The sequence below is a fragment of the Corvus cornix genome, chromosome 6 (assembly GCF_000738735.6).
Source record: "Corvus cornix cornix isolate S_Up_H32 chromosome 6, ASM73873v5, whole genome shotgun sequence".
NCBI lineage: Eukaryota > Metazoa > Chordata > Aves > Passeriformes > Corvidae > Corvus > Corvus cornix.
This window is the reverse complement of record NC_046336.1, coordinates 17605037-17630880: the sequence shown is the minus strand read 5'-3', so window position 1 is coordinate 17630880 and position 25844 is coordinate 17605037.

Genomic DNA, 25844 nt, shown 5'->3' with positions numbered 1-25844 from the left:
TCCAAGTGACTGCTGTTATTATTCCCAGATGTTCCAGTCCTTTAGTTGCCTAAATATAGCTGTTGGTGAGGAGTTTTAGGCTTTCAGGGCAGGAGGTCAGCTTGAAAGGGACTCAGAGTTGTAAAGTAAGCAATTTCTGGATTTTCGGCCTTATCAGCTCTCACTTTGAGTGTGATGGGAAAGCCTTTAAGCTGCTTTTGTCAAGCTTGGGAGATAAAACTGGCATTTCTGGGGTCTATTTCATAGAAAAAAATGCTAAGGTGTGTGTCATTTTGGGTCACAAGTTCCATCAGTGTAAATTTGTCCCACTGCATTGACATAGTAGAGCTAATGTGATTTCCTTTGCCTACTCCTGGCAGCACCAGTAGAAGGACTTTAAATGGGAAATGTCAGAAATACAGACACCTTCCCATCTTGCTGTGTGGGGAAGGAGCAAGTGAAGAGATAATGCCTTCTTTGGAGCCAGAGCATTGACATCCTTCATTTGAAGAAACAAGCCTGGGTTGATGTGGGGTCAGCAGCAGAACTTTGGATTTCAGTGAGTCTAAGGGAAAGCTACACCCAATCTAATGAGCTGCAGCTTGATCTTGTGTCACACTTCAATATTTATGTCCTGAAGGCTCTTTGTTTAATGGCAAATATTGTCCTTTTCCCGTCATGACTGTCGTGTAGCCATCTGTGTTAGCTAGGCTTGCACCTTTTATGTGTCATAAAAAATGTGCATATTGTAGTTTGATATGCTGGAGCATAGTAAAAAGGTATGTGCAGTGAACAGAACTGTAGGAAAAATGGGTTGTGATCTTGCCATTAAAGAAGGCAGTGAACATGTGGAAAAGGCCCTAGTCATGGCCAAAGACCTCTTTCTGACTCCTGCATTAGAAGAGCACTGTCTTTGTCCTTCTTATGTGCCTTATTAAATGTGAACCTGTGCTTTCATTTTACCCTTTCTTGTCTCATCCCCTTTTCAGGATTTGTCTTTCTTTCTCATTTAGTAGTCATTCTCTAGTTTATTTTAAAGTCTCTTTTCCTAAGACTGTAACTGGACACTTCCTGCCTGACCCTACCTCTTCCTCTTGCATCTCCCTGTGAAACAAGGCAACTTCTCACGTATAAACCAAGAAGAGTTAACCAGGAGCATCTGGCAGAATCACATACTTTTCAGTCAAAAGGTTATGACAAACTTTCTATTTTCTACAGAAAGTACACATTTTTTTATGCTCTAAAAATTTCACTTACTCAAAGATCTGACTTCTGTCCAGAAAAATAATTCTGACAAATTTTCTCAACCAGCCCTAATTTTTCTTCATCAGGAATTTTTAACCAGTCCTAATTTTTCTTCATAAGGTTTTTATTTTCTCCTCCACAATTTCTCTTTCTACAGCCTCTTCAGCAAAATAAGATCCCTATAAACATTTGAGCACTAGATGAACTTTCCAACCTATGGTATTTGGGTGGATTAAAAATAAGGTGAAATAAGTTTGCTGGTGCCCTACTTTTGACAACTCTGGCATAGACGCTTCCTTTATAGGTCAGTAAAAGCCTTGTTATATGTTTGTAGAGTCAGCAGAAAAAGCTGGCTTTCCTCATAGTCTGAACCAGTGCAGTTATGAAGCTTTCTGAAGTCACTGAGATAAAGACCAGGCCCTGAGAGAGAGCACGAAAAATACACTTAAATGCATGGCTCTGGCCCTTGGATACATCAAAATATTTTCAACAAAGTGGTAGAGGGAAAAAATAGAATCCTGCACCTCCATCTGGACCACACCGGACAGCTCAGCATTGCTCTTGGCTGTAAATGCTGCTGTCAGGGATGAGTTCTGGTGTGTCCCCATCTCAGCAGAACATGCAACACCCACGTCTGAAGCCCCGCCACCGAGGCCGCCTGAGAAGCGTGCCAGGCTGGGCAATGAGGAAAGGCTTTCTCCACAACAGAGGACAAAGTTCCTCCACCCCTCCTCTGCCTGTGAGCTGTCAAAAGGTATCTATATATGTGAATATTTTTAGGTCAGTAGCTTCCTTCTAGCTGGTATCTAAGAACCACAGGTTTGATCATGGTGTGGGATATGCCTGTAATACTTGCAGGGTATTGTGCAGTTTTCAGTCTGTCTCTCTTTATCTTGCTTGAACAGCTTAATCTGGTTTCACCATGTTTCTTTTTCCAGCCTGGGCTTTTTCTTGCTTGCAGGGTATTGTTGCTCAGGGGAGCTGGTAGGAGAATATAACCCAAGCTGGAGAAATGTGTATAGTCTATTTTAAATAGACTTACTCCCTGGGAGAAAATCAGTCCCTAGTCAGTAAAAACAGTTTCTAGGGTACACAAGATGAAAAGAATTTCTCTGTGAGAAGATTTCTGGTAATTTAATTACTACTAACTACCATCCAGCACTGCCAGCGGAAATGGTTGTAGTTTTCAGCTGACTTGCTGTAAAGACTGAATGGGGCATGATGGTAAATTTAATATATTCTGCCTTAGTTATTAGCATTTGTGTTCAACTTTGCAGCCTTTAATGGGAGCTCTGTGGCTGTGTGCTCTCTAGTAGCACTGGTTTCCATGACAGCTTCTGTGTCAACTATTTTTCACACATGCTTTATGACTTATTGTACAGCACGTGTTGTTTAGTTTCACAGCCCGTGCTACAGTTTTCAGGAAACCTGTGACTCTTTAACATCTGCATTGCGAGAAACAATTGCCAGCCATAAGGAGTGAGAGAACAATGAGCAATCCATATAGGAAAGGTGGGGAAAGCACGCTGGTATGTTAAAAATTTGGATTTGTCACACCAGAATACAGCTGGCAGGAGTGACAAGCTCAGGAGCATGTATGAGGCCTTGGGCTGGATTTTCTGCTGCTTTGTGAAGTCTCCAGCACGAGATTTTGAATTTCTGTCACATTCTCTGAACCCCTTGTCTAGCACTGCCTGAGGCTCTCTCTTGTGCATGCCTTCTTTGTTCCCATGCCCTGTGTGTCCTCTGTGAAAAGCTTCTCACTCATGCCAGAAAAACATTTCTAAAATTACCAAGGAGGAACTGTGCCAGGCGGGTACTTCTCTGCACGCATGTGAGTCTTGCTGGGTGAGTTTTACTGGGTGAGTCTTGCTGCCCCAGATGAGTTCTCAGCATGTCCATGCTGGGAAACCTCTCCCAGGAGCAGGAGCAGGAGGGTACCCAGCCATGTTCCTCTTCCCCCCTCCAGCACATGGGCAGCTCGGGAAGGACAGCAGCTGCAGCTTCTCCTGGGGGGTTCACCTGCTGAGAGCCTCCCCCTGAGCCCATGGCAGGTGGGGCTGGTGGGGGCACGTGGCTGCACCTCTGGCAGAGGCTGCCTTGGAGACTGTCAGGGTCTGAGCAGGGCACAGATGTGTGTATCATCACAGCTGAACACCACACTTGCTCTCCAAGGATGACGTACCAGAAGATGGAGGCCAATGAGAATTTGCCTCAACAGAATCTGAGGAAAGTGAAAAGGCAAGCCTGCAATGAGGCAGTGAGCCCAGGGTGGGTGTACGTGCTCTGCCTGAAATAGAGCAACCAGAATTGGAAACTGTCCTTCAGCCAAGTCCTTCAGAAAGGAGCTTTCCAGAGCGGCATGGTGTGCAGCAGCCCTTGCTGGGCTGGAAGGGAAAGCCTGCCTCTGACTGCTGCCTCCCTCAAGGAGCGCCCGACAATTAATTCTGCAGCAGGAAATAGATGGGAGATTAACAAAGGGTTTGCTGCTGAGTGGATTGTGTGGCCCCATCAAAAGGAGCTGTAATTCCCACCCAGCCTGATTATTTTTGCTATGGACTAGCCCTGTTACTTGCTTCCCCTTTCAAATAAGGTTAACACCTTCAAAAATTCGGAACTTGCTAGAGACTTGGAGTCTGCTGGAGAGAGTGGTTTCCGCCTCCCCTGGGGATTTCTGCACAGTGTTAGGAGTTGGCAGGGTTCAAGGTTGGAAGGGATCCTGGTCTTTAGACTGAGAGGGGGACAAAGACAACTGACAAAGAGCAGCATTCCAGCTGGGGATGGGCTCATTTGTCATCTGCCAGGTACCTATTAGATCTTGCAGTCCCTGGGAGAAAATTTGTTAAAAAATGAAAAGCTTTCTGGTGTCTGAAGATCAGTGGAGCCTGGTGCAGGACATTTTGCCTGACCGCCTTCAGATAACTTAAAAATGTAGAAGTTGCAACATAAATCACTTAAAACCCAAGAGCCAGTCAGGAACTGTTTCGCACCCAAAACTGTGTCCTATTCCCTGGCAGCCATAAAGCCTCGGTTTAGTGTTCCCCAAATCCCATGCTGCCAGACTTGCTGCTGGCCTGGCACCAGAGGAGAGGTGCAAAGTCTGTGACAACTGTTTGTGGTTAAACATGGTCATCGAGGTGTCCTGGGACTCCCAGTGAGCCTGCAGCCCATGCTGTCTCTGGCTCCATGAGACATTCATACCCTCCTGTTAAACTTTTGTTCCAGGCTTGGAGACCCTGAGGGTAAAATGAGTCCCATAGGCACTAGATTTCACATAACTCATGCTAAATCTTCTTAAAATGTGGTCTTCTCCTTGTGATTCATTTCACTGTATCTTGTCCACTTGGCATTTGGCATTGCAGTCAGAAACTGTATGTGGCAGACCCTCCTGGACAGATGGACCAGGGAAACTCTATTCATCATTCCCACACTCAGGTTGAGAGCCCAAAATCATGTGTGGCTGCAGTTCCACCCAGACAGAGCTGTTTATTTTTGAAGCAGCTGGGAGATGCTGTGAGAGAGGTGGGTAGATTTCAGCTGGGATTATTTTTAATACCTTGTGTCTAGAGGGAAATTCAGAGTTCCTTTTGATTGGAGCTGCTTTTTCCATTCCAAATGTGTTTGCTTATATTGCATGAAGTCCTGCCATTTTCTGTACCTTCCTGTCCATTTCCGCTCTCCTCTTTTGGCTGCCCCTCAAAATGCTCAGTTTGGGGCCAGGACCTTGTGGCAGGTGATGCAATGTGCCTGCTCAGCAGGAGGACCCAGCCCCTCTCCCCTCCACACTCTTGTGAGCTATCTTTATGGCTTGTTCCCCATCTGCCGTGCAGGATGAAAGCTGCCTTCTAGCAGGTAATTCATCACTGTACTTGGTGACAACACAAAGCTCTCCTGTTGAGGTATCTGAGTGTGTCCCCTGGCTGAGATACCTCTTTACACACAGCTTGGGGAATTAAGCTGTGTTACAGTATTTATACTGGGCTGTAGCTTTGCTCTGGATGCTCTGCCAGGCTCCAGAGTGAGTCAGTAATGTGGGTTCAGCAAGCAGGCCGTGATGAATGGTGGAGGACCTATGTTTGTCTCCTCACTGCCTCTGGCCTGCACAGGATTTGGGTTGACTTGCCTTGGCTACTCTTGGCCTTTGGTTCTTCAGCTGTAGAGTGAGACTGACAGCACTACCCCTCCTCTTAGGGATGCTGAGGAGATAAAGACGTTAATGCTGGCATGGCTTGCTATTACTTGCTATACTTACTCTTAAGGAAAGCCAAGTAAATAGTAGTTGGGAGTTGAAGGACAGCTAGATTTTCCCTTCACTCACACCTCCACCTTCTGAAACCACTGGGATGTCACCACAACCTGACACTTGTAAGCCCTTGAGTACGTGTGTATGTGTGTGCGTGTGTGTGACACCACAACATCTCTCTTACTGGATTCAAACCAGATGTTGAGATGACAATTTGATCCCCTCCTGCTCTGGCTGAGCTGAGTGGGTGGAATCTGGGCTGCAGCTCACAGTGGAGTGTCCAGCCAAGAATCTCCAGGCCTTTCTCTGACATAACAGGACCCCCTGGAAGTTTGGAAATGTTGCTGTATCAATGTGCAGCTGGAGAAGCCAAAGCCCCTGAAGCAGAGCAGGCGTGCTCAGAACTGGACAAGCTGGAGCAAGGTCTGTAAGCCTCTCTTCCCTGGCCTGACCACCAGATGGAGACGTCCCTCCCAGAGTTGTGAAAAACGCAGGTATTCATGAAAATACATTTCCCACTGGTTTCTCAAGGACCTGCCAGTGAAAGTGCAGACATTCTTCCCAGTGGTTTCACAGCGAGTCAGATCTGGACAGTGCTATGAGAAACGGATTCTCGGTTTAGTAACAAGTTGTAAGGAGCAGCTTTTAGGAGAATTCCTCATTTTGAGCTGTCTCTGTTTACCAAGTATCCTCTCTCCCAAGGATAAATGTACAGGGCAAGTACAGTTGGTTGAGAGATCCCAAAAATCTCCCTTTTTACTGCTTAAGGATGCTCTGCAAGTCACAGGTTGCCCAGAGGTGACCACACTTACAACAGCACTTGCGCAGCTGTAACAGAGTGCACGCGCTCTGTGGCACAGGATTGATGACCTCTCTAAGGCCTGGAGCAGCTCATTTTCAGCCAGCTCCACCCTCTAGTTTGCTTCACTTTGCCTCAGAATCAAGGATCAGAAATATGGATTTGTCTCTGCCCTAATACTTGATTTTACTTAGATAAGAATTTTTGAGTTCAGAGTGGGGAAAAAGAAGGCAAAATATTGTTTTGTGACTTTGGCTGTGCCTGGTGCTGTTGTATCTCACTACTTCAATGTACATTTGACCTTGCTTTTTCTCCCTGGGCTCATTCTTCAAGTAGAAGGGTATTAATGACTTTGACTTCAATCCAGTTCTCCCTTCCCCCTTTCCCTCCTTTTTCCTAAGAACTGACAATAAGATCAGACAAAAACTCTGAATCACTGTCCAGTCATACACTGGTATGTCTGTCGCTAATGTTTTGCAGAACTTCAAGCTGAGATGGTTAAAGTTGCTCTGAGTCACTGAAAGAGGATCTGCAGCTCTGATCCTTTGAGGAGCAAATGCTGGAGGTGCTTTGCCTCTTGAAGCCCAACAGTAAGCAGTGGTAAATGTGCAAATTCTGTCTATTCCTATGGAAGGCGAATCTTTTGGGCACTGAATGACAGATATTAGAAGTATGCAGGATACAGGTTAGCTAAACCCCACAGCTGCTGGCTTGTGGCATGCTGGAGTCTAGTTCTGAGTACTGTTATCCCACAGAGGAATTGTAACAAGTATATGGGCTTCCAATACCTATTTTGGCTACACACCCAGTAGCTACATCTTATTTCACAGAAACCAGGTAATTAAGTATATTGCTCCAGAAGTACAAATCCCAAGGTCTTGTGCACCCTTTGCAGTACAGAAGGTCCAGGCCACACAGTTTTGCTGTGCTGATCTCATCCAGATCAGGGTGCAGGCACTTGACCCCACCTCGCTGCATGCACACATTGCCAACCACCAGATTGAACACAGCCTGTTCCCTGTCATGAAGGGACAAACTGTGAGTAAATAGAGCAAGTGAGGGATAAAAAAGGTTGGGAAGGTGCTGTTTCAGAGAACACAAGCATTCAGGAATATGTTTGGGTTTTAGGGTTTACTCCTAAGACAAGGAGAGACTTCTCTCAAAGTGGTGTCCAAGAGTTGAGATTAGGGATCAGGGGCTGTGCAGACCATTTCCCTAGCCAGAGGTGAATGGGTGTTAGTGGAGGCACACACAGTGTCCCACAGGGCTGGGTCACTGCCAGCATGGAGTTTGCTTTCACTGACGTGTTAGCTGGAGATCCTTTAAAGTGATTGACATGTGGATGTGATGTGATCCCCACATCAAATCTTCTTTCCTACTAGTTATCTTTTTGCTGTATTCTCATGAAGGGTGGATTTGTCAAAGGAGAAGAGATGGCTCAAGGGGCTGCAGCTGTCCCCTCTCCCAGCTCTGCTGACTGATTAATGCAATACTCATCCTGGAAGACCAATCATCCTTTCCCTGTAGCCACCTAAGAAAGACATGCTCAAAACTCATGCTCAAAATACCTAATCTTCTCCTTTCTTGGAAATGGTGTGTAACTCACAGCCTTAAAATACTAGCTGAAAAGTTATTTGGGTTTTTTCCTCTCTATTTTTTTTTTCCTGTTGACAATGCCCATTGGCAAAAGTCCATCAAATAACAGATGAGGTGATGAATGCAGCTGGAGTTCAGCTCTAGGACGTAAGTTCCCCTGTGTTTGCCTTTGGGTCCTAGGGGTACATGCACGTCTGTAGGAGGAGTAATATTCTATAGAAGTAGTATTATCTCCCCAGCTTCTGAGGGATCTCAAAGTGCTTTGAAGCCTGAAAATAACAGAAAACTATTATGTTCAGGAATTACTTTCACATTACTTTTACTGTTGAAAGGCAGCCCCACCACTGGGACACAGCAGGGCAGCCTATTTATTGTCAAGTTTGTGCAGCAAAGCAGGGTACAAAGGGAACTGAATCACCAGCAGAAATGTGGAATGGACTAGACAGCACTTCCCTAATCATTACATGGCCAGGATATCTGTGTTGGTGTCATGCTACTCACATGCATCAAAATAGGTGCTTAAGACTTTGGCCAAAGGAAGATGCTTGAGGTGGTACAAATCCCCAAATATTAGGCAGGATCCTTAGGTTTGAAGAAGAATGGGGTTTTGCTCCTGATTTGTGATAAAGTTGGGGCACTTCACCTTTGCAAGAAGAGTTATTCAGAAGTTACTTGGGAAAACACACTCGCTGCTCAGATCTCTTCAGATCCCTGCACATCCATGTTGGACATTTCCAGAAATGGGGTCATGTGGAAGACAGGAATAGATGTGAATATGCAGTGTCCTGGTCCAGTAAGGCTGCAGATTGTTTTTATTCTCTTCTCTTAATTTCTAAATAGAGTTTTCCAAATAGTGTAAAGTTCTGGGTTATTGTCAATGTTCTCAAAACCCCTTGTATTTGGCTCAAAATCCAAGACAGGGCATACTACAACTTCACAGTATGACAGAGTGCCTCCCTAAGGTCCTGCCTGCTGACGAGGAACTAATCACTACAGAAAAAGGCTTTGTGGCTGAGGCTTTAGGAGTAAGGAAGGAGCCATGGTCAGACCAGTAGAAGAGAGACTGGAGCCCTGAGTTCAATGCTCAAAGAGGTCAGCTTTGCTAATGACCTCTGAGGTGGCTTTGAGCAAGTCACCTGTGTTTCATTGTGCCTCATGTGTCCCTCCATCCCAAAATATTAATGACTTCAGCTCTAAAATGTTTTGAGATTGAAGCATGATCTGAATATTGTTATTCACTTGCTGCTGGCACCAGAGTTTCAGAACAATCTCTTAATATAAACATCCACCTCATTAAGCTGAAAAGAAACTCTCTCACACTTTTCCCGCTGGGTAATAAACCATTACACTGGTTGGGTTTTAAGGTAAAAATTAATTATTTCCTTCCTGTTCTGAAGGAGGTTCCGGAATCTGGAAAATTCTTTTCTTAAACATTCCATGTAAATATAATTCTTTTAAAAAATAATACACATGGCTTAAGTCATCATAAGCACAATGGTTATTGTATATAAAAGAATTGGGGCACTATTTTATAACTAGGTAAGGGCTATATTTAAGAAACTGTATAAATCACATTCAAATTTGCTGATGTTAAAAATGTCAGGTGCCCCCAGGGAAGGTGAAGAGGGTGTTCTAAGGGCCACAAGTGACTGAAGAGAAGTCTCATAGAAGTATTGAAATACAATATGGGATACATTTTATTAAAAATAATAAAAAATTGTAACATTGTTTCATTGTTTCCTGCCCTTGTGATCCCAAAGACTTGTATTGTCCTGATCTGTACTGTAGTCCCAAAGGACTTTCAAAGACCTTTCGCAGGAAGCAAACTTTTACTTGTTCCCTGCAGTGTTATGGAGGGTGTCTGGGGTGTGAGAAGGACATTGCTGGGAGTACATTTTCTGGCCATTCTGGCCACCTCTGTGGTGGAGAAAGCCCATTCCTGCTGAAGACCAGGGCACCTCAGATAAAATGTCATGGCAAAGCGACAGAGAATGTCAAAATTGTAGCATGATGTGTAATTCATGCTGAAAGAGAGACCAGGCTGTGGAGGCCTGGTTCAGAGTGAGCTGGAGCTGGGTTTCGCCCTCAGAGAACAATCATATCTATCCCAGGAGAGTGAATTAAGATCAAAAGTCAAATGTCTATGTGAGGAGGGGAGAGTTTTATGTGCCTCCAGGGGCCCTTTAGTTCTGACCTGTTGTGGATATGTGTGGTGCAGACATTCATTGTGCAGGCCAGCTCTGTGGCTCAAGTCAGTCTGAAACTTTGTGGCTTTGCTTCTGGAGAGATGTACAGTCACTGGTATTGGCCACAATGGCTGAAGTGATTTCAGCATTGTCTGTGAACAATAGGACCCCAAGGAAACTAGATGATGGCTCCCAGCGGACACACTGCTTGTGTGACTCTGCAGTGGTGTGGCATGGGAGCACTGCTGGGGCTGCTGGGCAGCCTGCCATAGCCTGAGAGGAGCTCAGTGGGTCAGCAAACCCCAGATGAGTGCATCCATTAGCAACTGAAATGCTGTGCCACGTCTCCTGGTGGTGTGAATGGCCTCTCTGTGTGAGCCCAAAGTGTGCCACAGGCTCTGTCCTGCCTACAGAAGGTACAGCTTTTGCTGGAACATTGTCACCTGTGGTCCTAGGACACGCCACTCTCCAAAAGTTACATTGGAAACAAGGTACTCAACTTTCTGTTCAGTGTGGACATCCCATTACAGCCATTTCTATGGATCTGAACTACATTAAATAGTATTTGATGCCAGACTGGCTCTGTCGTGTCCTGTTCAGCATAAATGTCTCCTACAGTGTCTCACAGAGGTGTGCCTGCCTGCCATTCAGTGCAGCTTAAAAGGCTCACTCTTACAGAGGTGCTTTGGGTTTGTTTCACTTCTAAGCAGCCAGCTGCAAAAACAGTGTTTGGGATTACAGTCGTAAAGCATCAGTGGAATTGAATTGTTAGAAACACTCCAGTCTTTAAATAGAAAACTCCACACTCATCTGATGTGCAGTTGGCATCATGTCTCAAAAGGATGAACTTTGCCCCAAAATCATGAACAAGACTAGGGCAAATGAAACTTCCAGTTTGGAGTGCATCCAACTTAGGCTGTAACCAAATCTCAAATAAGTTTTTGTGAGAGTAACTCTTACTCACCTGAGGAGCTCTGTTCACTTCAGTGGCATTGCTAATGTGATTATGGGATGCGAAATTGAGTGTCATGTATATGATTTATAATTTGTGGACAAAGGCCCCTGGAAAAATTTCATCTTATTTAACTTCAATTAAGTCTGGCAAGACCCTTTTGCTTCAATAAAAAGACCAGACCACAGAGGGAATTGGTGAAATAATCATGGGCATTCCCTACCACACATCGTTGGATGTTAACAAAGCTTTGCTACATGCATCACTAATCTTTGGGCGGTGGGCTGGAGAGGGGCCTGGAAAAAGCAATCAGGAATTTCAATTAAGAGGCACTGAGAATGAGGAAAATAATAGGTTTATGTAATAATATACAACAATTTTGTTTTAGTTAAGGTTGATATATACTTTATGCCTTAGGAATGGCAATTCTTTAGCATTTCCAGGCAATTAGTAGATCCCTTGTAAATCGTAGCAGAATTGCTTGAATATTTCTAGCAGTTGGCTGCAGGAGAAGACACTCTCAAGGCTGCAGCAGCAGCAGCAGAGAGATACAGAGCATCATCATCATCTCCCTCCCTTGCAGCTGCCTCCTGCACAGAATTAGCTGTTTACTGGAAGCCACAGAACAAGGAGGCTGTCCCTGGCACTTCCCTGAGCTGCTCTCCCTGAAGGCATGCTCAAGGCCTGGTCTGCTAGTGCTTGATCTTCTTCCAACTCAAGCACTGGTGAGGTGTCTGCTGGGAGACCGTGGCCCCTGAGCACGGTGTTGAGTCATGGGCACCCATGGATGCAGCTGGAATGGACATTGCTATCCCCAGCAGTGTGTGTCATCCCACTCTTGGAGATTGTTTCCAGCACATCTGGTGAAGCCTTTGAGACACCAGGCACAAACTGTCTCACAAGCAGATAAGCCACCCAGGCTGTGGTGGCAGAAGCCTCTGAAAGAACAGCAGAGGGAAAGGTGAGGACCCAGTCAGTCACCCCAAGCCATGAGCTGCAGCTTCTGAGTCTTCCAGCTCTCACCACAGGCATCAGGGATGGTGGAGGATATGCAGACACCTCACTAAGGTTATTTTCTGCATTCTTAACTTCAGCTGGCAGGGCATCTAGGGACTGTGGGTACATAGGAGCACATCCTCTGAGGGTTGGCTGCTGGGTTGGGATGAAGAGGCTTAGGTACTCACAGCATAATTTGCATTGCAAAAGGCAATAGCTGTGTTTTTTAGAGATAAAAGAAAGTTTTTACTTATAGTTGAGGACATCTACAGGTTCCATATTAACATAAACTGCAATGAGCAGGCTTTCTCCTTCTCCCAATCCCCTGAGTGTAGAGCTCAGTGACTAAGTCACAGGAATCTCCCTAGACAAATCCAGGAGACAAAAGCCTGGAAGAGGCAAATAAGCTGGAGTCCAAGTCTTTAAAAGCTAACTAAATCTACAAAAGTGTGTGTTTGTAGACACATTTGGCATGGATCTATTGTATACCCATCTGCCCTGGAATCTGGCTACTTGAGCTGCCTCTCTACAAGTGGGTATGGAGATAAGTGGAGGGGGAAGGTTAAAGAGAAACTGCATAATAATGAGGATATTTGTAATCGTGTGATGGGTCTTTCTGCCTTCTGAAGGTCCAACAGGAGAACTATGACTCTGACTTGTCTCTTGCCTATTAACACAAAGTGCCATTCTCTCCTGTTGCAGTTCAGTTTTACAGGTGTCTGACCTGGGGCAATCTTGATTCCAGTTGCTGGGATATGGATTTCACATGAGAATGTAGCTCTAAAGAAGTATTGACTTAGAGGCACTGGTGAAAATGAATTAAAATGGCATTCTTACACAAACACAAGAGAACAGCCCCGTGGTACTTTTCATTCTCCTCTACTGTTTGCTTAGGATAACAAGAATATTATGGAGAGCAGATTGTCTCCCCATCATCACATTGTGTCTGCATTTCTGCTGTAAACCCCATTTTGACCTTTCCTTTCTGAGGCTGTAGTTTCCTGAGAGCTGGATTAAGTTGCCCTGGCTGCATGCCACTGTTTTCTGTCCCCAACATCTCTTCCTTCTCCCTTTCCTTTGTACCAGCAGAGCCCTTTGGATGTCCCTGTGGAGGAGTGGATTGGAGAACTGATCAGGATTAAATATGATATAATTTTTCCTGGGCTAAAACCCTCCTCTCTGCTTTCACCAAAACTTTCCTCTATCCAAGTTCAACATCTTGGATAGACACTGTGTAAAAATTGGATGTTTTCTCTCAAGGGAAATCTGCATATATCACTATTAGTTTTCATTCCAAGCTGGGAAAAAGAGACCAGATAACTCGTTTCCCATAGACTGTTAGGAAAACTGTGGAATGAAAAATCTCAGAGCAGATGAAGGGTGCAGTCTGCAAAGCATTTACATGTGCTGCACCCCACTTTCTGCAGTGGCTGGGAGGCACCAGGGCCACAGGCAAAGGAGCACTGAACTGACCTGGAGCAGAACACTGCTGCTTGGCTGGCCAGGACAAAATGTTTTCATTTCAATTTAAGCAGCCCAAAGTGGAATAATCAACTCTCAGTTAACTGTAGGTGGATTATCTGTGTTGAAAAAGAACCTTTTTTAAACATTGTGTCATGTGAACAGCTGGATCTGGAAATGAAGTTCGTGGCTTTTCCTTGGCCACGAGAAGCCTTGGTGCTGTAAAACACATTGGCTTGCTTAACTGGAAATTGTTCATTCTGTCTTCTGATAACCCACAACTGCAGAGTTCTTTGCATCACTGCATAGTATCACAGGATCTGTTTGCTCTGGTGTAAAGCCCCACCTATGGGGACGGGGCAACGGAGCGATTTTCAGGTCCTCTTAAAATACATAAATAAGCTGTGATGATACATAAAATAGAATAGAACACAAGGGGAACTCCAAAGCAGGAACTAAAACATTTGCGTCAGAAGGAAGATGAATATTTGAATTGTTTTAAAATGTCCCAGTTTTTGGAGGGTGGAGCAGAAAGGCTGTCCCAGTCTGATTTTGATCATGGGGATATCAGTAATAATTCATGATCCGAGGAGAACAATGTGACTTATCAACTATCTGAATGAAAGTTCAGACACACACAGAAGTTAGCGTGTGATGGTTCAGCAGTATGTGCCAGCTCAACTGCAGGGACTGTGTGTGTGTCTTTAGTCCTAAGTGGAAAATGTGATACAATTTCAGTTAGCTTACCCCCCTAGAGAAAGAGGATATTGAGCTAAAATTAACAGATTCATAGCTCATTGCCAGAAGGGACCATTATGATAATCGGTCTGACCTCATGCATAACAAAGGTCACAGAAGCTCACCCAGAAATTCCTTCAACCAGGCTACAAATTGTACCTTTTTTTTCTTTTTTTTAAAGACATTAAAGCTATGCAGTCTTTAAGCAAAGACTTTATGTGATGAAGAATTTACAACATTTTTCCTTCTTGGCTATCGTTCTGGTAAAGTCTGCAAATTCTTAACAGAGGAATTAAGTTTATTTTTATCTTGCTTTTGATTTTTTAATTTAAATTAAACTTTCAGGTAGAAATATTTAGTCCTGTCTCTAATTTTTATTTATAGTACGTAAAATATTTTTGACTAGCGCTGGAAATATATATGATTTCATCATATTTGCATCAAGGAAACTGTTTTGCTGTGGTTGATGGTGGAGCCATAGCAGATTTATGGTGACCATCACTGATGTTAAAATAAATGTATAATAAACATATACTGATAAAATCCCTGGTTGCTAAAATGGCCACAATAAGTGAATTACTGAGCCAGTTCATGGGAATCTTGTAATGCAGTTGGCTGGAAGAGGAAAGTGAAGCAGAGAAAGAAATTGCCCTCTCTGGACAAGTCAGATTCACATGCAAAAGGTAAACCTTCCACTACCAATGGGTGCAAGTATGCTCTAAAATAAGTGAAGGTTGTGAAACAAAGAAATTACAGGTTGTAATAAATTCCTGAAAAAAAGTGTTGCAGCTTGCAAAGATAAATGTATAGCACTGGTGTTTTTTTTTTTTTGTTTATCTGTTTTATAGCAGCACATGAGGCCAAATATGCATCAACCAGGTCTGTACTACTGCATCAGAGTAATTTTTATACTGACAGAGTAATCAAATCAGTAATTGTTATATTTACAACAGTCTGTGGACTTTGAAAATTTTGTTACCAAAACTCCCCAAACCCAAAAACCTAATCCCAAACAAAACCCCCAGTGTTACATGTGAAAATATGTAGGTTGAAATGAGAGGACAGCATCCTGCAGCTGGACCAACACATGGGCCCTGAGGGATGTGGCCAGATGCCTGAAGGACTGTGGTTGCTGGCCCCACCTGGGTTCTGGCTGTTCTGTGAACTCGTGGTGTGACCTTGGGCATGGTGGCCAGTTCCTGCATGGCTGGGTGCTGCTTTGGTGGCAGAGAACCTTCTGATCCATGCACTGACTTAAGTGCTTGAGCCAGCTTGGACCAGTGTTGCTCAGTAAGGAGTCACAGACCTGCCACAGTGGCTTGGAGCTCTGTGTGACCTGGGAGACAGCGACAACCTGCAGGGAGCAGCGTTTGGCCAGAATTATGCTGCTGGTGATTCCTGAGCTGAACCAGGTGGGCTCAGGTCTGTCTTTGTTTTGTTGTAGTCACAGAGAAAAGTGCAATGTGCCCATGGCAGAATTGTCAGCAAGATTTCATGGTGCAGGAATCATCTTTACAAGATGCTGTGTGGTGCCCAGCAGAATGGAATTCCAGTCTCAGATGGGGCTCTAGACACAAGCCTAATCTGGGTAATAACAGCTTGAACTGTGAGTTCATTGGGGTCTGTGAATCAGTGCTGAGCAGAGGTGCTTTCACCTGTCCACTGACTTGTCTTCTCTCCCAAGACTGAGAGGCCAGCAAGGGCTCATCCCAGTAAAATCTCATTTCTGACCACAGGACATCAGCTGAGCTCTCTCCCATCCCCTGAAAAATAACATAGGCACTGGAAAATGACCCAACATTAAACAGCATCACAGTGCTGGAAGCCTTTTCCCACTCCCAATTTTATGACCTTAATTAACACAGGCCAATCCATAAATCAGATCAACACCAGGAGATAACAATGAATCATGCAGAAGGCAGCTTTAATAGGAGCCTAATCCCCCAAAGAAGTGGACAGTACCAGCATTTAAAGTGCACATGTGAGGTTGAAAGGGAACAGATGTCCAGCTGGGGCTGCTGCTGGCAAGGGTAAGTCTGCAGTGCTGTTGCATTTCCACAGAGAAACCTGTTTTGACATCTTAATGGCAAGAGTGTCTGGCAGCAGACGATGGAGTGGTGATAAATGCTGCTTCCCTCCCCGGGTGACTGCTGGGCAAGATGGGGACGCTCTCAGGTTCAGCGTATCTGGCAGAACGCCGTCACCACCTCGCTGGCGTGTTGAGCAGGTCGGGGCAAGAGGGAAGGAGAGCTGTAGGAGTGGCTGTCTGGAGAGCATGAGAAACTGAAAAGGAAATGTAGATGGAAAGGAAGAATTTCAGGCTTTCCCACCATGACTTCAACTGGTATCGTGCCAGAAGCCCAGCACAGAGTGTGTACAAAGGAGCAGACAGAGACTGCCTTCTGTAATACAGCTGATGAATGACAGCAGGATTGGCAGGCCCTGGGACCAGCTGGCCCTTACTGACAAGATCCCTGTGTGTGGGGTGGCTGGTCTTCCTGCACGGCCTTCTGTGGCTATTCCAGCTGGGAGAGCCAGCAGCCCATAATTAGGATATCATGGCTGCTTTCTGTTAGGTTCCTGCTCCCAAACTTGAGTATCTGCTGGTTAAGTGTGGTTCTGCTTTGAAAAGTGAGACAGCGAAACTGTGCCTTGGCTACTACTGCTCAGAAAGCCAAATTCACGTGCACCCCCCTGACTGGGAAGATGTTCCTGTCCAGCCACCTGCCTTATGAATCCAGCTGGAATCTGAGAATCAAGCTTGCTGGCAACTTGCATACAAGGAGTGCCTTCATCTTAACAGACAGATGTCATGCCAGTGCCTAGGCAGGAAGAGTCCCCAGGTTGCCTGCTCCTGGGCTAGCTAGCTCATTAGCACAGTTTTACATGTTTGGTTGTGTGGGGCTAAATGAAACAGCAGAGTGGAAATGTATTCGGGAGAGAACTGCTGCAGCTCTGCTGCTCCTGAGAGGCAGATCAGATTTTGTGGAGAATCATCACCCCTTTAATGAAGGGTAATTGATGGGCCTGAAGAAGGACCTCAGAGTGCAAACTCTTCCAGTTCTGGGACTGTAAGACCCTTCTGTGTGATCCTTCACACAGATGCCTCTGTCCTGCTGAAGCAGAGGCCATGAGGAGCCCTTTCCATTGTAATCAGCATCTTGGTGCTCTGTTCAGCAGACGTGGAGGGTGTCCAGCTCCTGCTCTTCCTGAGCTGTAGTCATTGATATAACTGGTGCAATGGAAAGGAAACTTTATTACAACTGGGGGCCATTCCAGTATTCCATCAGGCCCTTCACAGTATTCTGCATATCTGCAGCATTTCGCTTCCATAGCTGTGCTACTCTTGGGGCAAGCAGGGGTGGAAAAGACAGAAGACTGTGTACAGTATATTGTGAGAGCACTGAGCTCGGACATCCTCAGGTCTTCACAAGGGGCTGCTGTGACCTCACTCTGTGAGGCATCTGTGACTTCATTAGAGAATGAATCTCACTGATAGCTGAAGGATGAATATCCCCTAGGACTGGAGCAGCAAGTGGTTTTTGGATGCCATTACTTAGCTAAGTGGTTATTGAGTGTAGTAAACAGATGCACTGGGAAAAGCAAAAAAAGGATATATTTTAATTACATCAAAATTCAGGTCTAGCTGCAACAGAATTACTGTTGGCTTAATTTGCCCATATGAAAACATTTTCACCTTTTTATTTAATTGTAAGTGTAGGTCCTTTTAAAGGAAAATTTCCATTTTGAAAACAAACTCGGACCTAAATATAAATTAAAACAGTCAACATGAACTGTTTCAGCATTTTCAAAATGAGATATTTAATTTTAAAAATTTTCATTAGAATATTTAAAGAAAAAGCTATCTTTTTCTGGGTCCAACCTGTTTTACCTAATTTTTCCAGTGTCTGTGAAGCTCTTTTAAAAATATGGCCTGATCTAGAATAAGAGAGCTTAGCATTGGAGTCTCTTTACTGTCAATAATATGAAGCAGAATATGTAAATGTGTATAGACTCCATGTGGATGAATGCTTTGGATTTCCAGTTTGTTGCTTTGTAAGGCTTCAGGAAGATACAAATGCAATAATGAAGCTAAAGACCCAGGCATTGTGGAAACCTCAGCGAAACTTTCAGCCACTGGTTCTCTCATGAAGACCACACTCTATTCTCTGTGGTGAATATTTGGCACCATAAAATCATTGCACAGTCTGCCTGCCAAAATAGCCTGATCATCCAAAGGCAGCTGTCCCTGCACGCATCTTTTAGAGGATTGAATGCAGCTGGCCCCAGCCACCCTGGGAATCATGGAAGCCAGGAGCATGAGGCACCAACTGCCCCTGCTTGAATCTCCACCCTGTAGGTCTGTATTTCAAACCCACAGCAACATCTGCCCTGCCAAGGTCCTTAGGCCACCCAAAGTCCCTTTGGGCAATCTCCTAACCATTGCCCTGTGGTGCCAGGTATCTCACAGAGGGATGCTGTTACACGGGTGGGTGGGCAGAGCTCTATTTTTCTTTTTGCTCTTGTTCCTGTGGTTTGTCTCCAAGGATTGCATGTGTTTCCACCATAAAGCAGCCTTCAAGTACTCTGTATTTAGGAAGAGGGTAAAGGACCTATTTTGGTTTGTAACACATAACTTCTATTCTTCCCCAGAGTCTCATAAACAAATTTCTCATTGAGTTGCTCCCAAAATAGATCCTGCTCTCTCAGCTGCCCAAAAACAATCTCTGAATTTGTTTCTTCTGCTCAGATTGTGGGTTTTCTTTCAGATCATCCCCATGGGTATCAGGAAAGCTCACAGAGTACTTGCAAAGCCCTGCCAACCAAAACTGGATTTATTATAGATTGATTTAAGAGTTGCCTGAATGGCTTGAAAATTCAGGGACAGGAACTGTACAAACACTTGGCAAAGACACACAGGAGGGTTTCCTCATCTGCAGATCTGATCAGGCAGGCAGTACCAGATTTTTGTAACAGCTGTGGTGTGAAGTGGAAAGACCTGAGTGGGGAACATTTATAGCTGAGCTTGGTTTGAGGGGATACACTCATGATGCTTGAAATCTGGTATAGGTTTCCTTTCCAGGCTTCTCCTGTCTGCAACTGGTAGCTTTGCTTAGCAGGACTCACGCTGCAATATGTACTTCTTTTTTTTTTTTCCCCCCCAACTTCAGCCTCGCCATCCAACCTAAAGTAGTCACTGAGTCTGTGAGACAAGAAAAAGACCAGCATCTCCAGAAAGGTCCTGTCAGGGGTGCCCAGTTATCAATTACCTGAATAGACTGCTGAGGAAGCACTTGTGCCCTCCTCTGACTCTTGGAGACCCTCAATACATGTTTCAGGTATGACATTTTGTTTTTGAGTGGCTTACTTTAGGAGAATTCCTACCTTATCTTAAAGCTCCATCACTGCCTGATAAAGCTAGATGGGAGATTTACCATTTGGAGAACTAATTTATCATTTCTCCGTGCTTTTTTATAGCCTATGTGTTCACAGGTCATAGTTTTCTCAAGTTCATCCATGTCAGGTGGGGTGAGGGTCAGGCAATACTCAAGCAGGGGGTGACTTCTCTGACCCTTTGTGCCACTCCAGCATGGCAGAGGGATGCAGCAGACAAGGACAGAGCCAAGCATTTTATGATGGCTGGCGATCTTCCTGGCAAACCTTACTGAAAAGATGCATCACGGACATGTCCTGCAAGTGTAGAGGGAGAGAACACGTGACTAAAACTCAGAGCACTCTAGAAGTCCCTGGCTAGAGGATGGTGCCCCAGAGTCTTCATCGCTGTCTTGGGAGGGTGGAGGATGATGGCATCTTCCCTTTGGACACTCTGGAAAAGGCCCATGTGAGAGCCCTCTGCTGAGAGGAGCTGGATGGGCTGGAAGCCAGCAAGAAGGTGCAGAGCTTAAGGCCCATGGGATGTCCAAGAACATATTTCTCCTCTACACTCCAGCTGGTCTGTAATTTCTGCCCTGCAACTTAGAAGTGAAAAACATAGTCCAAGCAGAAATGTGCACTCAATATCCTTGCATTAACTTGAATTTGGGTGGAGGGAACTGCTGATTGAAGCCCTCCATGAAAACAATGGGTAGGCCTGGGAAGCAGATGTTGTGCTCACATTGCTTATTTAGACAGCCTTGCTTATGAAGCATTACATGAATGCAGCGCTGGCCAGGGCTCCGTGGTGTGCTGCAGATGGGAAAGTGGGACCCTGGCTCTGTGCCTGGGGCTGCAGGGATGGAGTGGGGAGGTGCAGCACACAGAGGCATCAGGGGCTGTGGGCCATGCCAGTGGCTCCATCCTGCTGTGCCAGCAGCCCTGGGCAGAACGGACAGTGCACAGGGCAGGCATGGATCCTGCTTTCAGCAGGGGAAGTGATGGCATGAAGTGTGCAAACCCATGGTGGAACATGGGGACAAAAATCGGCCTGTCTGCTGCCTGCAGAGGATTCAAGGACATGGTAAGACAGACACAGCTCATAAAAGTGGCACCTTTCTCATTGTGTTTCCCCTTCAGGGTCTGGGTTATTGGTGCAGTTTGGAAGGCAATGGCCCTACTGCTGCAGACTAAGCACTCACCAGCTCTTCAGCCTCTGCAGCCAAACTGCATCCATTCAGGAGCCAAGCTCAACTCTGGGGCCAGGGGAGTTATCTGTGATCTGTGTGCCAGAAATGCTGCCTACAGGACTGGGAGGGAGTTGGGATCCCCAGCTGCATGGGCCTCGTCCTCTGTGCAGTTGTAAGCCAAGGCACGTTTTCACCAGAGTAAGAGCAAATTCTTAGCTCTGGTGTTTATACTGGTATGGGACACTGGCTCCTTTGGAATTAAGCCATGAATTCCTAACATATGTAAGTAGGAGTTAACTGCGCAGTTGCCGTTTCACAACCAAAAGACTGTACATACTGGAAATGCAGCTTCATCCACCTCTGAGAGCCAGGATGGGGCAACTTTCATGGCACTCTCTCAAATACATTTGGGACTGCAGGAATCACTCACTCTCTGAGTTTTTCTGCTCTCCTTTCCAGTGATGTCTTTCCTGCTCAGCTAAATTTCCCACTGGCTTCAGAAGAGGACTCTTCAGCCATTTATATTAAATCATTTCCCATTATCAACAGGAATTATTCATTGCTGTATTAGGAGGAAAAATGTAAACAGCAGATAAATCTGCCACTCCAAAATGTTTCTAAGATAACATATCAAACATTAATTTAGTCCTAAGGCCATTTTCTTTTAGAAAAAAGAAAAAAATTGAATACTATATTTACAAAAGAGGCCTTTGATGTATAGCATACATTATTACTAGTGTATTTTTTCCAGCAGCAATGGGATTTTCAACAGCAGTAGGATATGTTTTAATAATTAAAGGGATTTAGCTTCTCTGCACAGACAGCCAGCTTCTGTTCTCACTTACAGACTACAAATCATGCATAACTTCAGTGATGTTGATGCTATTAGCTCGGTGCAAACCCAAGGTTTGTGAGACTTGCGGCAGGCCCTTTGTGGTTTTGGTTTGTGGCCATTTCTGGGTGCTTTCCAGCATTAGCTCTAGCAGAGATCTTGCAGTGCCAAGGGGGAGCCAAGCTTGCTGTTATTTCTAGGCCTCTGTGCAAAGTACAGATGCTGGGATAAGCAACAAAGCTGAACCTTTGGTTTTCCCTAAGGGATCTAATCTGTGAAAGAGGATCAAGCTTAAAATTTGAGTCTGGCATTTCTGTATGGCCACCCCATAGCATGGGAAAGTCAGATGTAAGTTTTGGTTCACGATATTTAGAGTGGGTGTTTGCAAGGCACAGATTCTGGGGAGGTGCCATCCAAAACTGGGCAATATTTAGATCTGGGGGTTTGATTCAGGCATGAGTGTGAATGCTCAGTTCAATTGGACTCCTTTCAGACACCAGACAGAGATCTTGCTTGTCTTTGCCTTCCTAGTTCACTCTCAGCAGCCCCCAGAGGATGACACCCCATTCTACATCAGCTCTGGAATCAGCTGATATCAGCTGTTCATGGCATTGCTCTGTGTGTATGGACTCCTGTCTTAAAAATGATATTTTTTGCCAGAGGATACAGCATTATCCTAAGTTCTGTTACATGGTGCTTGACTAATTCCCCAAAGTAGTGTCAGTCATATATTTTCTGCATTTTGAAGTGATTTCCAGCTAGTCGAACTGTGGTTGTTCCCACCATTTGTATGTGTATATAATTAGCTCCTGACTTCCACTCATGAGGCTCCTGTGGAAATTTGTTCCAGGGGGTAATGATGTGTTTGGTAATGAGACTTACACCACAGGGAAGAAATGAAATCAGGTCACTGGTGCATCCATATAGGATGTTCCTGCCATTTAGTTTCCTCCAAAAATAAGTCTCAACACAGGTATCAACTGCAGATTCTTGAGTTCAGGAATGTGCATTCCTGAGAGAATTTCCTGGCAGATCAGCTATGAAAGGAGGTAGATTACAAGTAAGACATTTTAGGAAATATTCAGGGTGAATGAGTAATTTCATAATCTTCCTCCTCCTTGCACCCCTCAGAGAAAGAAAAGAAAAGAGAAATCAGATATTTTCCTTAGGTGTTTCCAGTGTATTTCTCACAACTAGGAGTCAATTGTAGCATGACTTCTTGTGCCAAAGGGCAAACCAAGAAGGACAAAGGCTGGTGTGTGGAGCTGTTTCAGGCTGCAGTGTAGTGTCTTCTTTTCCAGCCCTGCCACACAGGAAGGCTTGAGGGCTTGCAAATATCGGAGCAGAGAGGGTAGGAAGGTAGTGAATCGTGGCATGACCTTGTGTAGGGGCCAAATTAAGCAAAGTTTGCAATCCCTGTCTTGAGGAATGATTTTTTTCAGTAGAAAAAAAAAATGATATTGATCCATCCATTCAACCAGAGATATGGAGAGCAGCTATTCTTAGAACTCTGTCTGATTTCACACTCTTCCTATCCCCTGCTTTGAGCCCATGGCTCTTCTCCGACGTGGCTAGAAACTGAGATCTTTAAAGCTAGGCTTTTTGCGTAGCCTGTGGGTAGAGGTGGATTAATTCAGGGATGGCAGGCAGGACCTCCCAGCCCTGCTCTTGACTCCTAGGTAGTTCACACATTTAACACTTCAGGGCCAGCTTTGCGCTGCTAGAGGGCTGCCATGACTTTCTTTGGGTGCCATCTGGTCTTAGCCGGGAAGTAAAAACTGGTATTTTTGCTGCTGGGAAGTTGTCACTTAAATTCTGTCTGTTGTCACGTGAACTGCTCCATTTCTATCCTTATGTATTGTGCTCACCACTTCTTATAACTGCAGAGAAAATACCCAGAGCCTATTTCCACCCAGGTCATAGCAGCAGAGTGACTTTGTGGTGATTCCCACCCTTTCTCCCTTTAGCAGGAGGATCCTGTGTGTTTGATTTGCTGCTGCTCTCCTGCTGGAGACACCAAAACAGCCCCACTGGGAGGGCTGGTTTTCCCTGCCGGAGCAGCGGTGGAGTGTGTGTGGGGCTGTAAACACAGCAGGCTGGAGCTGCCGTGGGGCTCACAGGCACAGTGGCCATTGTTGTGCCTGTAGCGAAATTGCCCTTGGTTCTTTTGTGCTGAGCAGAATATGATGTGAGCCAACACAAATGGCTCTCACATGTTTTCATTGGTGTAAATGAGGCATTCAAGTATAAAATGAGGCAGTTGCAAGCTGATCAGCTTGAGAGCTGAGGCAGAAAGCTCTGGATAAGGGTAATCGCTTTGGACAAGGGTAATAGCTTTGGACAAAATAATGCGTGCCTCACTGATGAGCCCTAGAAAGGCTCACACTGATTTGTGAAACAGATCTTTAAAATATCTTCTGTAGGCAGAGCTGGCCAGAAAACCTTTCAAATGAAAGTAAAAGCTTTCTGTCAAAAATGAAGTTTTTTCACCAGAATGAAATAGGGTGTAATTGCAGGTTTTGTTTCTCTCAAACAGCTTTTTTTAAAAATAATTTCATTTCCATGTGGAAGTGTTACTTCTGCTCAGAAAGTAATGCTTGCACATAGTTCCATTGCTCTGTTCCAACTGGCAAAGTTAGAATAAAAAAATTATCTGGTTTTCAACTGACAAGAGCTTAAGGACAGTTAGAGGATGGGGAACAAAGAGAGTCTTTGTTTTCTCACTCTTCCCCCTGCCTGTGCCCATTTTTTTTCTGATTTTCCTACAGGGAAGCCATTATTTCTTGATGGGGAAATCTGGAATGAAGTTTTCTTGGAAATTATCTTTTTCCAAGAGAATGGAATTTTGTTTGTAGGATCTCAGAGATTCAGATTCTGGACCCCATCTCCTCTTAGGGTATGTTTAATTCCAGACCTGACTTAGGTACTTTTTCCCATTGAAATTCTTTCATTCCATTGACTCAAAAGTGACCAGCAAGAATTTCAGTCCATGTCAACGTGCTTGTGTTACCTGCTTGTTTATTCAAGGGATCAGAGTGTGTTAAGAAAGGGTTTTCACCTTGACAAAAAGGGAAGAGAGGAAAAGTTAGGTGTTTCTAAAGAATGGGAACATACTTTGGATAACACTGGGATGATTTCAGCAGGCTCAGAGACACCATTTCTCATTAAGTCTGTCCAGCTCTGCACTGTAAGCAGGCAAAGTGCCTTTATGGGGCTTCCCTGGTTATACAAACTGTTGGCAGGATTTACTGGCTTGTGTGGATGCTGCCTGAGCTTCTGGTGAGTTACCTGTCTGCCCAATCCACTGCCATGAGACCTGTCTGAAAATACCTTATTATTCTGCCAAATGGAAGATCACTTCTCAGGGACCTTTCCTTTTGTTATTACACCCTGCCCATATACAGTGTTCTGGCCTTCACAAATATATTGTTATACAAGTTGGTGTTTTGTTTAGGTCAGCCTTCCCCCCTTACTCTGGCTAACTAAGAGCACCATGAACTTCAGGCTGCTGGTTCATGTAACACACAACTGAACTGATGAATCCTGTGCTGATAAATTATGTACATCTACTAGAAAACGTATCTCTTTCCCAACATGGAAACTTTTACTTTCAGAAATATGCCTTAAACTCTGAAAACTCAGAATGCCTGTGTTTCTGGAAGTTGAACAGTTTTTGGCAGAAAATAGCTCTCCTTCCCCAGACACTTTGAATTACTACGTGCCTCCCTTGCACATGCCACTTTCTACGAACTTCTTCAATCAATACATTTTGGCAAACACTTTAAAGTTGTTAATGTACAAGGTTTTGAAGGCAAAAAAAAAAAAAGTAAAACGTGAGACATCTTCTAAAAATGTTGTTTAATTGCAAATGTCCGTAGAAAAAGTTTTGATGTAAATAACCAATAGTAAAAGCTGTTGGTCATGCTGCTTGTTTTGTAGTTCTCTTACGTAAGGGAATGTCAGAAAGAAAGTGAAACTTGTTTAGAGGACAAGGATGCAGAACTCTTGAAGTGAAGATCTATCTGTGTCTCAGTGTTGCAATACTCATATTTCACATGTGAAATGGAATTTTAGCCTCTGCCTACTCCAGTCCCAACAGCAAGGAGACCATTAAAGCAGTCAGGGAAATTTTACATTCAGTAGGAAATGGTGGGTCTGAGATTTGTCCATACTTAGAAGGTTTTGATCAAGGGCTAAATGGCCCATGGACCACTTTTAAGAACCACTTTTGACTGCACTGTCTAATTGCCCTCA